At 48.7% G+C, this 14,204-nt stretch overlaps 21 non-coding genes and 9 pseudogenes across 21 annotated transcripts; all 30 read left to right on the top strand.

The window, feature by feature from the left end:
- Nucleotides 1–91: 91 nt before the first annotated feature.
- On the top strand, nt 92–210 carry LOC140345838 (5S ribosomal RNA). The gene has a single exon (XR_011924109.1). It is a non-coding gene; the product is annotated as a 5S ribosomal RNA (ribosomal RNA).
- Nucleotides 211–356: 146 nt separating this feature from the next.
- LOC140384302 (5S ribosomal RNA) lies at nt 357–475 on the top strand. The gene has a single exon (XR_011932977.1). It is a non-coding gene; the product is annotated as a 5S ribosomal RNA (ribosomal RNA).
- A 146-nt stretch (nt 476–621) lies between these two features.
- LOC140345837 (5S ribosomal RNA) lies at nt 622–740 on the top strand. Its single transcript, XR_011924108.1, has one exon. It is a non-coding gene; the product is annotated as a 5S ribosomal RNA (ribosomal RNA).
- A 146-nt stretch (nt 741–886) lies between these two features.
- On the top strand, nt 887–1,005 carry LOC140384300 (5S ribosomal RNA). The gene has a single exon (XR_011932975.1). It is a non-coding gene; the product is annotated as a 5S ribosomal RNA (ribosomal RNA).
- A 146-nt stretch (nt 1,006–1,151) lies between these two features.
- LOC140384261 (5S ribosomal RNA) lies at nt 1,152–1,270 on the top strand. Its single transcript, XR_011932939.1, has one exon. It is a non-coding gene; the product is annotated as a 5S ribosomal RNA (ribosomal RNA).
- A 168-nt stretch (nt 1,271–1,438) lies between these two features.
- Nucleotides 1,439–1,557, top strand: LOC140345307 (5S ribosomal RNA; annotated as a pseudogene).
- Nucleotides 1,558–1,703: 146 nt separating this feature from the next.
- Nucleotides 1,704–1,822, top strand: LOC140384004 (5S ribosomal RNA). The gene has a single exon (XR_011932705.1). It is a non-coding gene; the product is annotated as a 5S ribosomal RNA (ribosomal RNA).
- A 157-nt stretch (nt 1,823–1,979) lies between these two features.
- On the top strand, nt 1,980–2,098 carry LOC140384298 (5S ribosomal RNA). The gene has a single exon (XR_011932974.1). It is a non-coding gene; the product is annotated as a 5S ribosomal RNA (ribosomal RNA).
- A 146-nt stretch (nt 2,099–2,244) lies between these two features.
- LOC140345836 (5S ribosomal RNA) lies at nt 2,245–2,363 on the top strand. The gene has a single exon (XR_011924107.1). It is a non-coding gene; the product is annotated as a 5S ribosomal RNA (ribosomal RNA).
- A 6,164-nt stretch (nt 2,364–8,527) lies between these two features.
- On the top strand, nt 8,528–8,646 carry LOC140384206 (5S ribosomal RNA). Its single transcript, XR_011932888.1, has one exon. It is a non-coding gene; the product is annotated as a 5S ribosomal RNA (ribosomal RNA).
- Nucleotides 8,647–8,792: 146 nt separating this feature from the next.
- LOC140345835 (5S ribosomal RNA) lies at nt 8,793–8,911 on the top strand. Its single transcript, XR_011924106.1, has one exon. It is a non-coding gene; the product is annotated as a 5S ribosomal RNA (ribosomal RNA).
- A 163-nt stretch (nt 8,912–9,074) lies between these two features.
- On the top strand, nt 9,075–9,193 carry LOC140345306 (5S ribosomal RNA; annotated as a pseudogene).
- A 145-nt stretch (nt 9,194–9,338) lies between these two features.
- LOC140345834 (5S ribosomal RNA) lies at nt 9,339–9,457 on the top strand. The gene has a single exon (XR_011924105.1). It is a non-coding gene; the product is annotated as a 5S ribosomal RNA (ribosomal RNA).
- A 167-nt stretch (nt 9,458–9,624) lies between these two features.
- On the top strand, nt 9,625–9,743 carry LOC140345304 (5S ribosomal RNA; annotated as a pseudogene).
- A 141-nt stretch (nt 9,744–9,884) lies between these two features.
- On the top strand, nt 9,885–10,003 carry LOC140345833 (5S ribosomal RNA). Its single transcript, XR_011924104.1, has one exon. It is a non-coding gene; the product is annotated as a 5S ribosomal RNA (ribosomal RNA).
- A 167-nt stretch (nt 10,004–10,170) lies between these two features.
- LOC140345303 (5S ribosomal RNA) lies at nt 10,171–10,289 on the top strand (annotated as a pseudogene).
- A 141-nt stretch (nt 10,290–10,430) lies between these two features.
- On the top strand, nt 10,431–10,549 carry LOC140345831 (5S ribosomal RNA). Its single transcript, XR_011924102.1, has one exon. It is a non-coding gene; the product is annotated as a 5S ribosomal RNA (ribosomal RNA).
- A 167-nt stretch (nt 10,550–10,716) lies between these two features.
- LOC140345302 (5S ribosomal RNA) lies at nt 10,717–10,835 on the top strand (annotated as a pseudogene).
- Nucleotides 10,836–10,976: 141 nt separating this feature from the next.
- LOC140345829 (5S ribosomal RNA) lies at nt 10,977–11,095 on the top strand. Its single transcript, XR_011924101.1, has one exon. It is a non-coding gene; the product is annotated as a 5S ribosomal RNA (ribosomal RNA).
- Nucleotides 11,096–11,263: 168 nt separating this feature from the next.
- On the top strand, nt 11,264–11,382 carry LOC140345300 (5S ribosomal RNA; annotated as a pseudogene).
- A 145-nt stretch (nt 11,383–11,527) lies between these two features.
- On the top strand, nt 11,528–11,646 carry LOC140345828 (5S ribosomal RNA). The gene has a single exon (XR_011924100.1). It is a non-coding gene; the product is annotated as a 5S ribosomal RNA (ribosomal RNA).
- A 169-nt stretch (nt 11,647–11,815) lies between these two features.
- Nucleotides 11,816–11,934, top strand: LOC140345299 (5S ribosomal RNA; annotated as a pseudogene).
- Nucleotides 11,935–12,079: 145 nt separating this feature from the next.
- LOC140345827 (5S ribosomal RNA) lies at nt 12,080–12,198 on the top strand. The gene has a single exon (XR_011924099.1). It is a non-coding gene; the product is annotated as a 5S ribosomal RNA (ribosomal RNA).
- A 169-nt stretch (nt 12,199–12,367) lies between these two features.
- On the top strand, nt 12,368–12,486 carry LOC140345298 (5S ribosomal RNA; annotated as a pseudogene).
- A 145-nt stretch (nt 12,487–12,631) lies between these two features.
- On the top strand, nt 12,632–12,750 carry LOC140345826 (5S ribosomal RNA). The gene has a single exon (XR_011924098.1). It is a non-coding gene; the product is annotated as a 5S ribosomal RNA (ribosomal RNA).
- A 151-nt stretch (nt 12,751–12,901) lies between these two features.
- Nucleotides 12,902–13,020, top strand: LOC140345825 (5S ribosomal RNA). The gene has a single exon (XR_011924097.1). It is a non-coding gene; the product is annotated as a 5S ribosomal RNA (ribosomal RNA).
- Nucleotides 13,021–13,177: 157 nt separating this feature from the next.
- LOC140345824 (5S ribosomal RNA) lies at nt 13,178–13,296 on the top strand. Its single transcript, XR_011924096.1, has one exon. It is a non-coding gene; the product is annotated as a 5S ribosomal RNA (ribosomal RNA).
- Nucleotides 13,297–13,447: 151 nt separating this feature from the next.
- On the top strand, nt 13,448–13,566 carry LOC140345584 (5S ribosomal RNA; annotated as a pseudogene).
- Nucleotides 13,567–13,711: 145 nt separating this feature from the next.
- On the top strand, nt 13,712–13,830 carry LOC140345823 (5S ribosomal RNA). Its single transcript, XR_011924095.1, has one exon. It is a non-coding gene; the product is annotated as a 5S ribosomal RNA (ribosomal RNA).
- Nucleotides 13,831–13,986: 156 nt separating this feature from the next.
- On the top strand, nt 13,987–14,105 carry LOC140384163 (5S ribosomal RNA). Its single transcript, XR_011932849.1, has one exon. It is a non-coding gene; the product is annotated as a 5S ribosomal RNA (ribosomal RNA).
- Nucleotides 14,106–14,204: the final 99 nt, after the last annotated feature.

Raw genomic sequence — 14,204 nt, 5'->3', positions numbered from 1 at the left:
CCCAATTTTGACCGAGCAAGTGGCGTGAAGGTACTCTTCACGAAAAGACAGTGTTTGATATAAAAAAGGCCGTTTTGACCTGGAACATTTCGCTCACGGCCATACCACCCTGGACCAGCCCGATCTCGTCTGATCTCGGAAGCCAAGCAGGGTTGGGCCTGGTTAGTACTTGGATGGGAGACCGCCTGGGAATACCAGGTGCTGTGAGCATTTTCACACTTTTTCACCCGTCAAAAAAAAAAAAAGAAGTTTTTCATTGAGATATCCCAATTTTGACCGAGCAAGTGGCGTGAAGGTACTCTTCACGAAAAGACAGTGTTTGATATAAAAAAGGCCGTTTTGACCTGGAACATTTCGCTCACGGCCATACCACCCTGGACCAGCCCGATCTCGTTTGATCTCGGAAGCCAAGCGGGGTTGGGCCTTGTTAGTACTTGGATGGGAGACCGCCTGGGAATACCAGGTGCTGTGAGCATTTTCACACTTTTTCACCCGTCAAAAAAAAAAAAAGAAGTTTTTCATTGAGATATCCCAATTTTGACCGAGCAAGTGGCGTGAAGGTACTCTTCACGAAAAGACAGTGTTTGATATAAAAAAGGCCGTTTTGACCTGGAACATTTCGCTCACGGCCATACCACCCTGGACCAGCCCGATCTCGTCTGATCTCGGAAGCCAAGCAGGGTTGGGCCTGGTTAGTACTTGGATGGGAGACCGCCTGGGAATACCAGGTGCTGTGAGCATTTTCACACTTTTTCACCCGTCAAAAAAAAAAGAAGAAGTTTTTCATTGAGATATCCCAATTTTGACCGAGCAAGTGGCGTGAAGGTACTCTTCACGAAAAGACAGTGTTTGATATAAAAAAGGCCGTTTTGACCTGGAACATTTCGCTCACGGCCATACCACCCTGGACCAGCCCGATCTCGTTTGATCTCGGAAGCCAAGCGGGGTTGGGCCTTGTTAGTACTTGGATGGGAGACCGCCTGGGAATACCAGGTGCTGTGAGCATTTTCACACTTTTTCACCCGTCAAAAAAAAAAAAAGAAGTTTTTCATTGAGATATCCCAATTTTGACCGAGCAAGTGGCGTGAAGGTACTCTTCACGAAAAGACAGTGTTTGATATAAAAAAGGCCGTTTTGACCTGGAACATTTCGCTCACGGCCATAACACCCTGGACCAGCCCGATCTCGTCTGATCTCGGAAGCCAAGCAGGGTTGGGCCTGGTTAGTACTTGGATGGGAGACCGCCTGGGAATACCAGGTGCTGTGAGCATTTTCACACTTTTTCACCTGTCAAAAAAAAAAAAAAAAAAAAAAAAAGAAGTTTTTCATTGAGATATCCCAATTTTGACCGAGCAAGTGGCGTGAAGGTACTCTTCACGAAAAGACAGTGTTTGATGCAAAAAAAGCCATTTATACGAGTTTTGACCAGGAACATTTAGCTCACGGCCATACCACCCTGGAACAGCCCGATCTCGTTTGATCTCGGAAGCCAAGCGGGGTTGGGCCTTGTTAGTACTTGGATGGAACACCGCCTGGGAATACCAGGTGCTGTGAGCATTTTCACACTTTTTCACCCGTCAAAAAAAAAAAAAGAAGTTTTTCATTGAGATATCCCAATTTTGACCGAGCAAGTGGCGTGAAGGTACTCTTCACGAAAAGACAGTGTTTGATATAAAAAAGGCCGTTTTGACCTGGAACATTTCGCTCACGGCCATACCACCCTGGACCAGCCCGATCTCGTTTGATCTCGGAAGCCAAGCAGGGTTGGGCCTGGTTAGTACTTGGATGGGAGACCGCCTGGGAATACCAGGTGCTGTGAGCATTTTCACACTTTTTCACCTGTCAAAAAAAAAAAAAAAAAAAAAAAAGAAGTTTTTCATTGAGATATCCCAATTTTGACCGAGCAAGTGGCGTGAAGGTACTCTTCACGAAAAGACAGTGTTTGATATAAAAAAGGCCGTTTTGACCTGGAACATTTCGCTCACGGCCATACCACCCTGGACCAGCCCGATCTCGTTTGATCTCGGAAGCCAAGCGGGGTTGGGCCTTGTTAGTACTTGGATGGGAGACCGCCTGGGAATACCAGGTGCTGTGAGCATTTTCACACTTTTTCACCCGTCAAAAAAAAAAAAAGAAGTTTTTCATTGAGATATCCCAATTTTGACCGAGCAAGTGGCGTGAAGGTACTCTTCACGAAAAGACAGTGTTTGATATAAAAAAGGCCGTTTTGACCTGGAACATTTCGCTCACGGCCATACCACCCTGGACCAGCCCGATCTCGTCTGATCTCGGAAGCCAAGCAGGGTTGGGCCTGGTTAGTACTTGGATGGGAGACCGCCTGGGAATACCAGGTGCTGTGAGCATTTTCACACTTTTTCACCCGTCAAAAAAAAAAAAAGAAGTTTTTCATTGAGATATCCCAATTTTGACCGAGCAAGCGGCGTGAAGGTACTCTTCACGAAAAGACAGTGTTTGATATAAAAAAGGCCGTTTTGACCTGGAACATTTCGCTCACGGCCATACCACCCTGGACCAGCCCCTTTGCAATCAGTGCAGGTGCGTGCAATTTGTGGTGTGCTGCATGGTCTGGAGCTGGAGGTTTGGGAGTTTTTTTTTTGAGTTTTTAATCGTTATTTTGGTCATTTTCATTTACTTTTTTCAGTTCTTTTGTTTGTTCCCCTCCCAGTAAACTTACTGGGAGGTGGATTTTTTGTTTTTTGTGAGCATGGCTCAAAGGACGGACAACACGGCATCGGACACTGGAATGGACACGACAAAGGCAAGACAAAGTTTGAAAGAATCTGTAAATAATAGAAAGAACGAAGAAAGAAGAATGAAATTTATGAAAGAACTCACTGTGGTGTTGGAGTTGACGGAGGGAGCACAAATCACGCCACTAGCTTTTTTGAAATCGACTCAGGAGGTGTGCGGCTCCATAGTAGCGTGCAGACTCATCTCGAAGGACAAATATGAAGTAACCGTCAGTACCACTAAAGCGAAGGAGCGGCTCCTGGACGGGTACTGCATTGGAGGAGTCAGGGTTCACGCCCGTGACATCTCGGTGGATGAGCTGGTCGTGTCCTTCATGGGGCTGCCGGCTTATATCGAGGACGAGGAGATCCTGGCCAAGCTCTACGCCTGGGGGGTCTCTGCGGTCTCCGAGGTGAGGAGGAGAATGTGGCCGGGGACGAACGTGGCGGACGGCACCAGGTTTGTACGGGTAAGGTTCACGGACACGGTGCAGTCCTTACCGTATTCTGTCAGGTTTGACACCGCGGGGGGCCCCGAGTACTTCAGGGTAATACACGACAGGCAGGTGCGGGTGTGTAGGGGGTGTCTCCAGCCTGGCCATATTCTGAGGGAGTGCCCTGACTTTCTGTGCCGCAACTGCGGGAGCCAGGGGCATTACGCGCGCGAGTGCGTCGCGCAGCGGGCCCCGAAGTGCAGAGAGTGCCGCATGTTCCGCCACTTATGTCCGTGTGGTGCGGGTGACAGAGAGGAGGACAGAGGGGAGGACAGAGGGGAGGACAGGGAGGACGCCATTGGAGGAGAGAGCAGTGACGTGGCCCAGAACGTGCCCGCAACTGCTCTCTCCGAAGTAGAGGAGTTTTTGGAGGAGGAGGCTGTGGAGGAGTCAGGGGAGCCAGAGGTGTCTGGCTCCTCTTGCTCCTCTGACTCCTCAGACGAGGAGGCGTCCGTCGCACTGGAGATGGTGCTCGGCTCAGCGCTGGCGTCTGGGAAGGTGGGAGCAGGACAAACTGCTCCTCCTGACCAGAGGGAGGGGACTCGTGAGGGTCCAACTCCTAAGCCCGTGGAGGAAGAGGCTGAACCCGGGAGGAGGATGGGTGCGGGACAGGCCCCGCATCTTACCTCCAAAGGGGGGGACATCACCACAGGGCTGGGTGATGATCCCAAGCTCCAGTCGGACGGTGGTAAGAGGGGACAGGTGGAGAAGAAGGATAAGAAAGGGGCAAGACGCAGGAAGCAGGTGGCAGGAGACGGAGAGGGCGCTGCTGCTGAGAGCGGCTCTGCCTCCTCCGTTCCAACCACTTCAAAAGCGCCAGCAGAAAGCTCCATCAACCCACCATCCTCCACACGCAGCTCTGCCCCACGAGGTGAGCTCGAGACTGTTTTTAATGATGACTTCATGGATTTCTCCACCCGTGAAGTCAGAAAAAGAGTGTGGCAGTCGGATGCGACGGGCGCCAAAAAGAAGTCTAAATAAAAGATGGGTTACATCCTCCAAGGTCTCCTCTTAATGGCGTTCTCCTTGTCCTCTTGGAACGCAGGCGGCCTGCGGAGCCCAGTGCGGATGCAGAGCGCGTTACACTTTTCCAAGTGGGACGTGCTCTGCATCCAAGAAACGCACTGGGATGTCAGCCACGCGCAACAAGTGCGGAGCATGGGAGTGGGCTCTGTATTTTGGGCCCTGGGCACGGCGTGCTCGCGCGGTGTGGCCACGGTGGTGAGGCCTGGTGTCTTAGGCCAACCCACCCTGGTACACGCCGACCCAGAGGGCTCCTTCCTGGTCCTGGACTTCACGGACACAGTGAAGTTCAGACTAATTAACATCTACGCCCCGAACGATGATGGTCTGAGGAGGCAATTCTTCAAAAAAATATTTCGCTTTGCGAACGACAATACAATCATAATCGGTGACTTTAATACAACACTTTGCAAGACAGACATCGGCATTAACAACTCTTTTAAAAACAGCACTGCCAGGACAGCCCTGTTGGAAGAAGCCGCCAGCAGGAACCTGACGGAGGTGTGGCGGTTCGTCCACCCCTTCCTGAAGGATTTCTCCAGGCGGCAGGTCGTCCAGGGCGTCCTGAAGCAGTCCCGCATTGACCTCTGTTTTGCCTCCTCAGACCTGGCACAGAGAGTCAGTGGTGCTTCCTACAAGTGGTCAGGCTTGAGTGATCACTCCACTTTAGATATTTATTTTGGGTTAGTTTCATCACCGAGGAATGGAGGACTGTGGGTCCTAAACAGCTCCATCCTCGGTGATGAAACTTTTTGTAGGAAAATGGACTTTTTGTTTGATGTATTTGACATGGAGCTGGAGCTGATCGACAGCGTGGTCGATTGGTGGCCGACGGCAAAAACACGCATTAAAAAGCTCTGTGTCAATTACAGCAAACACAAGGCGTGGCTGTCGACCAGGAGGGAGACCGCTCTCCGCCAGCGCCTGCAGGTCCTGGACCAGGGCGCAGCTTCCACCACTGGCCCTGTGGATCCAGAGTACCTGGTGGTGCGCGCTGAGCTGGAGCAGCTGGAGGTAAGTAGGTGTCAGGGTGCAATTTTGAGGGCAAAAGCCAGACACACAGTCGAAGGAGAACGCTCGACAGCGTTCTTCTTCGGCTGTGAGAAGGTTACACAGGGAAAGATGCACATAGATAAGTTGATAGATAAGACAGGTAAGATTGTTTCCGAGGTAAGTGAGGTTTTAGAGACAGCGCAGGATTTCTATAGTAGGCTTTTTAGTTCAGACGGAGTGGCAGAGCAGGCTTTAGACCAGGCTGTAGGTGCTCTGGAGCGCACACTGAGCAGGGAGGATAGGGAGCTGTGCGACGCGCCTCTGTCTCTCATGGAGATAGAGGCTGCAGTCAAGAGTTTAAATACAGGGAAAAGCCCCGGAGAGGACGGACTAACCTGTGAGTTTTTCAAGCGTTTCGCTTCCAGGTTAGCTCCGATCCTACTCCTATTATATCAGGATTTTGAGAGTGAGAGTAGAGTTGGCGATGGTTTTGCGATGAGTGTCGTCACTCTGCTTTTTAAGAAGGGCGACAGGAGCAGCCTCGCCAACTACAGGCCCATTAGCCTTTTGAACGTAGACTATAAAATTTTAGCAAAGGTATTAGCAGGTAGGTTAAAGCGTGTGATTGGATCCGTCATACACCCCTCGCAGGCCTACAGCGTCCCCGGGAGGGACATCTCAGACACAGTTTTGTCTCTGAGATATCTCCTTCGGCAGATGCACGCGACCGGTGGTATTCACGTTAGTGTAGACTTTAACAAGGCGTTCGACAGAGTTGAGCATTCGTTCCTCTGGACTGTATTAGGTAAGTTAGGTTTCGGCGAACGGTTTGTTAATTGGCTACAGCTCATCTATTCCTTTGCGGTCAGTAAGGTCAAAGTCAACGGGTTTCTAACTGACTCTTTCCCCTTAAAAAGATCAGTCAGGCAGGGCTGTCCCCTCTCGTCGCTCCTCTACAGCATCGCCGCTGAGCCTTTGGCGGCCATGTTGAGGGCGGACGCGGCGGTGAGGGGACTGACCACGCCTGCGGGTAGGGAAGTCAAAATTTTTCAGTACGCAGATGACACGAATCTGATCCTCCGAGACGTGGAGAGCCTGAACGCCTCTCTCCACGTGCTCAATGTTTACGGCCTCGCTTCAGGGGCCAAAATCAATTTCGATAAAACCACGGTTAAATTTTGCGGCAGCGTCACGCCTGTTCCTCTCCCTGTCCAGCTCCGGGAGGCGGGGGACTCCTACAAGGTCCTCGGCGTCCCCCTGGGCAGAGACGAGGAGGCGTGTCGTACTGCACTTTGGTCGCCTTTGTGCGAGAAAATTACAGCGCGCTTGAATTTTTGGAGACGTCGTAATCTGACATTAAAAGGTAAAGTCTTAGTTGTAAATTCTTTGTGCATGTCCATGTTGAACCATGCACTCTCCGTGTACGGCCTGCCGGGGGTCTATGCTAACAAATTAAGGTTAGTGATAAACCACTTTTTGTGGAATCGTGAGAGGGGCTTTATTGCACATAAGGTTATGATAGGTGAGTACGATCAGGGAGGTTTAAAGTTAGCAGATTTAGAGTTAAGGAAGAAGGCCTTCAGGCTGAAAACAATTCGGAAATTTCTAGACGTTGAGGTAGATGCTCCATGGAAGGATTATATAGGTGAGTTTGTTAATAGTCTAGGTAAGTTTGGTGTTTATAATTTGTGTTTGTTGCCCCCTGTTTCGGTCCTGGAGGGCCTCCCCCCCTTCGAGAGGGAACTCTTGGAGGCGTGGAGGACTTTCAGGCCCCTGACTGTGGCGGTTCCAGACAGCGGTGAGGGTCTCGCGCACATGCCCCTCCGTCATAACCCTGACTTGCTCTCCGCTCCCCCCGGGAAGCGCGAGTGCATGATCAGTGGGGCGATGGAGGAGGCTGGGCTGGAATATGTAGGTAAGGTATTTGACGTGAAAGGTAATTTTAGTGTAGATTACATAGGGAAGTGTTTTAGGTTAGCAGGTAAAGTGTTTAGGAGAAAGTATATTAGTGGTATGGTAAGTATTTTTAACAGGAATCTGGTCAGGCATTGGGGAAGCACTTTGGGCCAAATGGGGAGCACGACAGGTAAGTTGAATTTTAATGTATTTGTTAGCACGGGGAGGTTTAGGATTTTCACAGACCTACCCACCCGCATCCTGTATCAGTTGTTGTTGCCGGGAGTGCTCGGGCGTCCCGCCTCGGAACACAAATGGTCATTAACATTCCCCGCACGCACCATCGCAACCATCTGGGCCAACATCTTTAATTGGTACACCCCACATAACGTAGGTCATTTTGACTTCAGATTTAGACACAGGATCGTCTTTACATCCGCAGCACTGCACGCATTTCTTCCCGACAGCTACGCTGCGGACTGCCCCGTGTGCCACGGACCCCCCGAGACCCTGGAGCACATGCTGTACACCTGCCCGGCCGTCCGCCCGTTCTGGTCCCGACTGCAGGACCTCCTCGCTCGGAGGCTGTCCTGGAGGCTCCCACCGCCGGCGGCCCTAGGAGGGGACGACCAGGAGCCCTGGCTCCTCCTCTTTGGTCCCGGACAGAGTCGCTCTGGAGCCAACACCCATCTCGCCCGACTAACCCTCTCCATAGCCCGGTACACATTATATCTCAACAGGAACATCCATCTCCGTGACAATAAAACAGCAGCACCCTGGCCCATCTTCAAAGGACTCTTGGCCGCACACCTCCGACACCTCCACATGGCAGCAGAGCACCGGTTCATCACCCACCTCGTCCCCCACAACACCCTGATCCACCTCACACCCTCTGGAAACCTGGACATCCTCTTCTGACCCCGGCATCACCCCCCCATCACTGAAGAATGTTTCGAGAATGATTGTGTGTTTGATTTTCTGTAATTTTTTGTCTCGTCTCCCCTTGCCCTTGTGTATCCCATTCCCTTGCCCTTGTGTGTCATGTATGTCTGTACATTCATGTAAATATATGTAAATACTTGTTTTAAGATGTTTTTGATAATAAAAGATAAAAAAAAAAAAAAAAAGACCAGCCCGATCTCGTTTGATCTCGGAAGCCAAGCGGGGTTGGGCCTTGTTAGTACTTGGATGGGAGACCGCCTGGGAATACCAGGTGCTGTGAGCATTTTCACACTTTTTCACCCGTCAAAAAAAAAAAAAGAAGTTTTTCATTGAGATATCCCAATTTTGACCGAGCAAGTGGCGTGAAGGTACTCTTCACGAAAAGACAGTGTTTGATATAAAAAAGGCCGTTTTGACCTGGAACATTTCGCTCACGGCCATACCACCCTGGACCAGCCCGATCTCGTCTGATCTCGGAAGCCAAGCAGGGTTGGGCCTTGTTAGTACTTGGATGGGAGACCGCCTGGGAATACCAGGTGCTGTGAGCATTTTCACACTTTTTCACCCGTCAAAAAAAAAAAAAGAAGTTTTTCATTGAGATATCCCAATTTTGACCGAGCAAGTGGCGTGAAGGTACTCTTCACGAAAAGACAGTGTTTGATATAAAAAAGGCCGTTTTGACCTGGAACATTTCGCTCACGGCCATACCACCCTGGACCAGCCCGATCTCGTCTGATCTCGGAAGCCAAGCAGGGTTGGGCCTGGTTAGTACTTGGATGGGAGACCGCCTGGGAATACCAGGTGCTGTGAGCATTTTCACACTTTTTCACCTGTCAAAAAAAAAAAAAAAAAAAAGAAGTTTTTCATTGAGATATCCCAATTTTGACCGAGCAAGTGGCGTGAAGGTACTCTTCACGAAAAGACAGTGTTTGATGCAAAAAAAGCCATTTATACGAGTTTTGACCTGGAACATTTCGCTCACGGCCATACCACCCTGGAACAGCCCGATCTCGTTTGATCTCGGAAGCCAAGCGGGGTTGGGCCTTGTTAGTACTTGGATGGAACACCGCCTGGGAATACCAGGTGCTGTGAGCATTTTCACACTTTTTCACCCGTCAAAAAAAAAAAAGAAGTTTTTCATTGAGATATCCCAATTTTGACCGAGCAAGTGGCGTGAAGGTACTCTTCACGAAAAGACAGTGTTTGATATAAAAAAGGCCGTTTTGACCTGGAACATTTCGCTCACGGCCATACCACCCTGGACCAGCCCGATCTCGTCTGATCTCGGAAGCCAAGCAGGGTTGGGCCTGGTTAGTACTTGGATGGGAGACCGCCTGGGAATACCAGGTGCTGTGAGCATTTTCACACTTTTTCACCTGTCAAAAAAAAAAAAAAAAAAAAAAAATAAGTTTTTCATTGAGATATCCCAATTTTGACCGAGCAAGTGGCGTGAAGGTACTCTTCACGAAAAGACAGTGTTTGATGCAAAAAAAGCCATTTATACGAGTTTTGACCTGGAACATTTCGCTCACGGCCATACCACCCTGGAACAGCCCGATCTCGTTTGATCTCGGAAGCCAAGCGGGGTTGGGCCTTGTTAGTACTTGGATGGAACACCGCCTGGGAATACCAGGTGCTGTGAGCATTTTCACACTTTTTCACCCGTCAAAAAAAAGAAGTTTTTCATTGAGATATCCCAATTTTGACCGAGCAAGTGGCGTGAAGGTACTCTTCACGAAAAGACAGTGTTTGATATAAAAAAGGCCGTTTTGACCTGGAACATTTCGCTCACGGCCATACCACCCTGGACCAGCCCGATCTCGTCTGATCTCGGAAGCCAAGCAGGGTTGGGCCTGGTTAGTACTTGGATGGGAGACCGCCTGGGAATACCAGGTGCTGTGAGCATTTTCACACTTTTTCACCTGTCAAAAAAAAAAAAAAAAAAAAAAAAGAAGTTTTTCATTGAGATATCCCAATTTTGACCGAGCAAGTGGCGTGAAGGTACTCTTCACGAAAAGACAGTGTTTGATGCAAAAAAAGCCATTTATACGAGTTTTGACCTGGAACATTTCGCTCACGGCCATACCACCCTGGAACAGCCCGATCTCGTTTGATCTCGGAAGCCAAGCGGGGTTGGGCCTTGTTAGTACTTGGATGGAACACCGCCTGGGAATACCAGGTGCTGTGAGCATTTTCACACTTTTTCACCCGTCAAAAAAAAGAAGTTTTTCATTGAGATATCCCAATTTTGACCGAGCAAGTGGCGTGAAGGTACTCTTCACGAAAAGACAGTGTTTGATATAAAAAAGGCCGTTTTGACCTGGAACATTTCGCTCACGGCCATACCACCCTGGACCAGCCCGATCTCGTCTGATCTCGGAAGCCAAGCAGGGTTGGGCCTGGTTAGTACTTGGATGGGAGACCGCCTGGGAATACCAGGTGCTGTGAGCATTTTCACACTTTTTCACCTGTCAAAAAAAAAAAAAAAAAAAAAAAAGAAGTTTTTCATTGAGATATCCCAATTTTGACCGAGCAAGTGGCGTGAAGGTACTCTTCACGAAAAGACAGTGTTTGATGCAAAAAAAGCCATTTATACGAGTTTTGACCTGGAACATTTCGCTCACGGCCATACCACCCTGGAACAGCCCGATCTCGTTTGATCTCGGAAGCCAAGCGGGGTTGGGCCTTGTTAGTACTTGGATGGAACACCGCCTGGGAATACCAGGTGCTGTGAGCATTTTCACACTTTTTCACCCGTCAAAAAAAAGAAGTTTTTCATTGAGATATCCCAATTTTGACCGAGCAAGTGGCGTGAAGGTACTCTTCACGAAAAGACAGTGTTTGATATAAAAAAGGCCGTTTTGACCTGGAACATTTCGCTCACGGCCATACCACCCTGGACCAGCCCGATCTCGTCTGATCTCGGAAGCCAAGCAGGGTTGGGCCTGGTTAGTACTTGGATGGGAGACCGCCTGGGAATACCAGGTGCTGTGAGCATTTTCACACTTTTTCACCTGTCAAAAAAAAAAAAAAAAAAAAAAAAAGAAGTTTTTCATTGAGATATCCCAATTTTGACCGAGCAAGTGGCGTGAAGGTACTCTTCACGAAAAGACAGTGTTTGATGCAAAAAAAGCCATTTATACGAGTTTTGACCTGGAACATTTCGCTCACGGCCATACCACCCTGGAACAGCCCGATCTCGTTTGATCTCGGAAGCCAAGCGGGGTTGGGCCTTGTTAGTACTTGGATGGAACACCGCCTGGGAATACCAGGTGCTGTGAGCATTTTCACACTTTTTCACCCGTCAAAAAAAAAAAAGAAGTTTTTCATTGAGATATCCCAATTTTGACCGAGCAAGTGGCGTGAAGGTACTCTTCACGAAAAGACAGTGTTTGATATAAAAAAGGCCGTTTTGACCTGGAACATTTCGCTCACGGCCATACCACCCTGGACCAGCCCGATCTCGTCTGATCTCGGAAGCCAAGCAGGGTTGGGCCTGGTTAGTACTTGGATGGGAGACCGCCTGGGAATACCAGGTGCTGTGAGCATTTTCACACTTTTTCACCTGTCAAAAAAAAAAAAGAAAAAAAAAAAAAGAAGTTTTTCATTGAGATATCCCAATTTTGACCGAGCAAGTGGCGTGAAGGTACTCTTCACGAAAAGACAGTGTTTGATGCAAAAAAAGCCATTTATACGAGTTTTGACCTGGAACATTTCGCTCACGGCCATACCACCCTGGAACAGCCCGATCTCGTTTGATCTCGGAAGCCAAGCGGGGTTGGGCCTTGTTAGTACTTGGATGGAACACCGCCTGGGAATACCAGGTGCTGTGAGCATTTTCACACTTTTTCACCCGTCAAAAAAAAAAAAGAAGTTTTTCATTGAGATATCCCAATTTTGACCGAGCAAGTGGCGTGAAGGTACTCTTCACGAAAAGACAGTGTTTGATATAAAAAAGGCCGTTTTGACCTGGAACATTTCGCTCACGGCCATACCACCCTGGACCAGCCCGATCTCGTCTGATCTCGGAAGCCAAGCAGGGTTGGGCCTGGTTAGTACTTGGATGGGAGACCGCCTGGGAATACCAGGTGCTGTGAGCATTTTCACACTTTTTCACCTGTCAAAAAAAAAAAAGAAAAAAAAAAAAAGAAGTTTTTCATTGAGATATCCCAATTTTGACCGAGCAAGTGGCGTGAAGGTACTCTTCACGAAAAGACAGTGTTTGATGCAAAAAAAGCCATTTATACGAGTTTTGACCTGGAACATTTCGCTCACGGCCATACCACCCTGGAACAGCCCGATCTCGTTTGATCTCGGAAGCCAAGCGGGGTTGGGCCTTGTTAGTACTTGGATGGAACACCGCCTGGGAATACCAGGTGCTGTGAGCATTTTCACACTTTTTCACCCGTCAAAAAAAAAAAAGAAGTTTTTCATTGAGATATCCCAATTTTGACCGAGCAAGTGGCGTGAAGGTACTCTTCACGAAAAGACAGTGTTTGATATAAAAAAGGCCGTTTTGACCTGGAACATTTCGCTCACGGCCATACCACCCTGGACCAGCCCGATCTCGTCTGATCTCGGAAGCCAAGCAGGGTTGGGCCTGGTTAGTACTTGGATGGGAGACCGCCTGGGAATACCAGGTGCTGTGAGCATTTTCACACTTTTTCACCTGTCAAAAAAAAAAAAAAAAAAGAAGTTTTTCATTGAGATATCCCAATTTTGACCGAGCAAGTGGCGTGAAGGTACTCTTCACGAAAAGACAGTGTTTGATATAAAAAAGGCCGTTTTGACCTGGAACATTTCGCTCACGGCCATACCACCCTGGACCAGCCCGATCTCGTCTGATCTCGGAAGCCAAGCAGGGTTGGGCCTGGTTAGTACTTGGATGGGAGACCGCCTGGGAATACCAGGTGCTGTGAGCATTTTCACACTTTTTCACCTGTCAAAAAAAAAAAAAAAAAAAAAAAAGAAGTTTTTCATTGAGATATCCCAATTTTGACCGAGCAAGTGGCGTGAAGGTACTCTTCACGAAAAGACAGTGTTTGATATAAAAAAGGCCGTTTTGACCTGGAACATTTCGCTCACGGCCATACCACCCTGGACCAGCCCGATCTCGTCTGATCTCGGAAGCCAAGCAGGGTTGGGCCTGGTTAGTACTTGGATGGGAGACCGCCTGGGAATACCAGGTGCTGTGAGCATTTTCACACTTTTTCACCTGTCAAAAAAAAAAAAAAAAAAGAAGTTTTTCATTGAGATATCCCAATTTTGACCGAGCAAGTGGCGTGAAGGTACTCTTCACGAAAAGACAGTGTTTGATATAAAAAAGGCCGTTTTGACCTGGAACATTTCGCTCACGGCCATACCAGCCTGGACCAGCCCGATCTCGTCTGATCTCGGAAGCCAAGCAGGGTTGGGCCTTGTTAGTACTTGGATGGAACACCGCCTGGGAATACCAGGTGCTGTGAGCATTTTCACACTTTTTCACCCGTCAAAAAAAAAAAAGAAGTTTTTCATTGAGATATCCCAATTTTGACCGAGCAAGTGGCGTGAAGGTACTCTTCACGAAAAGACAGTGTTTGATATAAAAAAGGCCGTTTTGACCTGGAACATTTCGCTCACGGCCATACCACCCTGGACCAGCCCGATCTCGTCTGATCTCGGAAGCCAAGCAGGGTTGGGCCTGGTTAGTACTTGGATGGGAGACCGCCTGGGAATACCAGGTGCTGTGAGCATTTTCACACTTTTTCACCTGTCAAAAAAAAAAAAAAAAAAAAAAAGAAGTTTTTCATTGAGATATCCCAATTTTGACCGAGCAAGTGGCGTGAAGGTACTCTTCACGAAAAGACAGTGTTTGATATAAAAAAGGCCGTTTTGACCCGGAACATTTCGCTCACGGCCATACCAGCCTGGACCAGCCCGATCTCGTCTGATCTCGGAAGCCAAGCAGGGTTGGGCCTGGTTAGTACTTGGATGGGAGACCGCCTGGGAATACCAGGTGCTGTGAGCATTTTCACACTTTTTCACCTGTCAAAAAAAAAAAAAAAAAAAAAAAAGAAGTTTTTCATTGAGATATCCCAATTTTGACCGAGCAAGTGGCGTGAAGGTA

Source organism: Eucyclogobius newberryi, unplaced genomic scaffold, assembly GCF_026437365.1.
Source record: "Eucyclogobius newberryi isolate DKJ021-1_F unplaced genomic scaffold, fEucNew1.0.hap1 SCAF_56, whole genome shotgun sequence".
NCBI classification, from domain to species: Eukaryota; Metazoa; Chordata; class Actinopteri; order Gobiiformes; family Gobiidae; genus Eucyclogobius; species Eucyclogobius newberryi.
The sequence above is the reverse complement of the archived record's forward strand: the minus strand, read 5'-3'. Positions and strand labels throughout refer to the sequence as shown.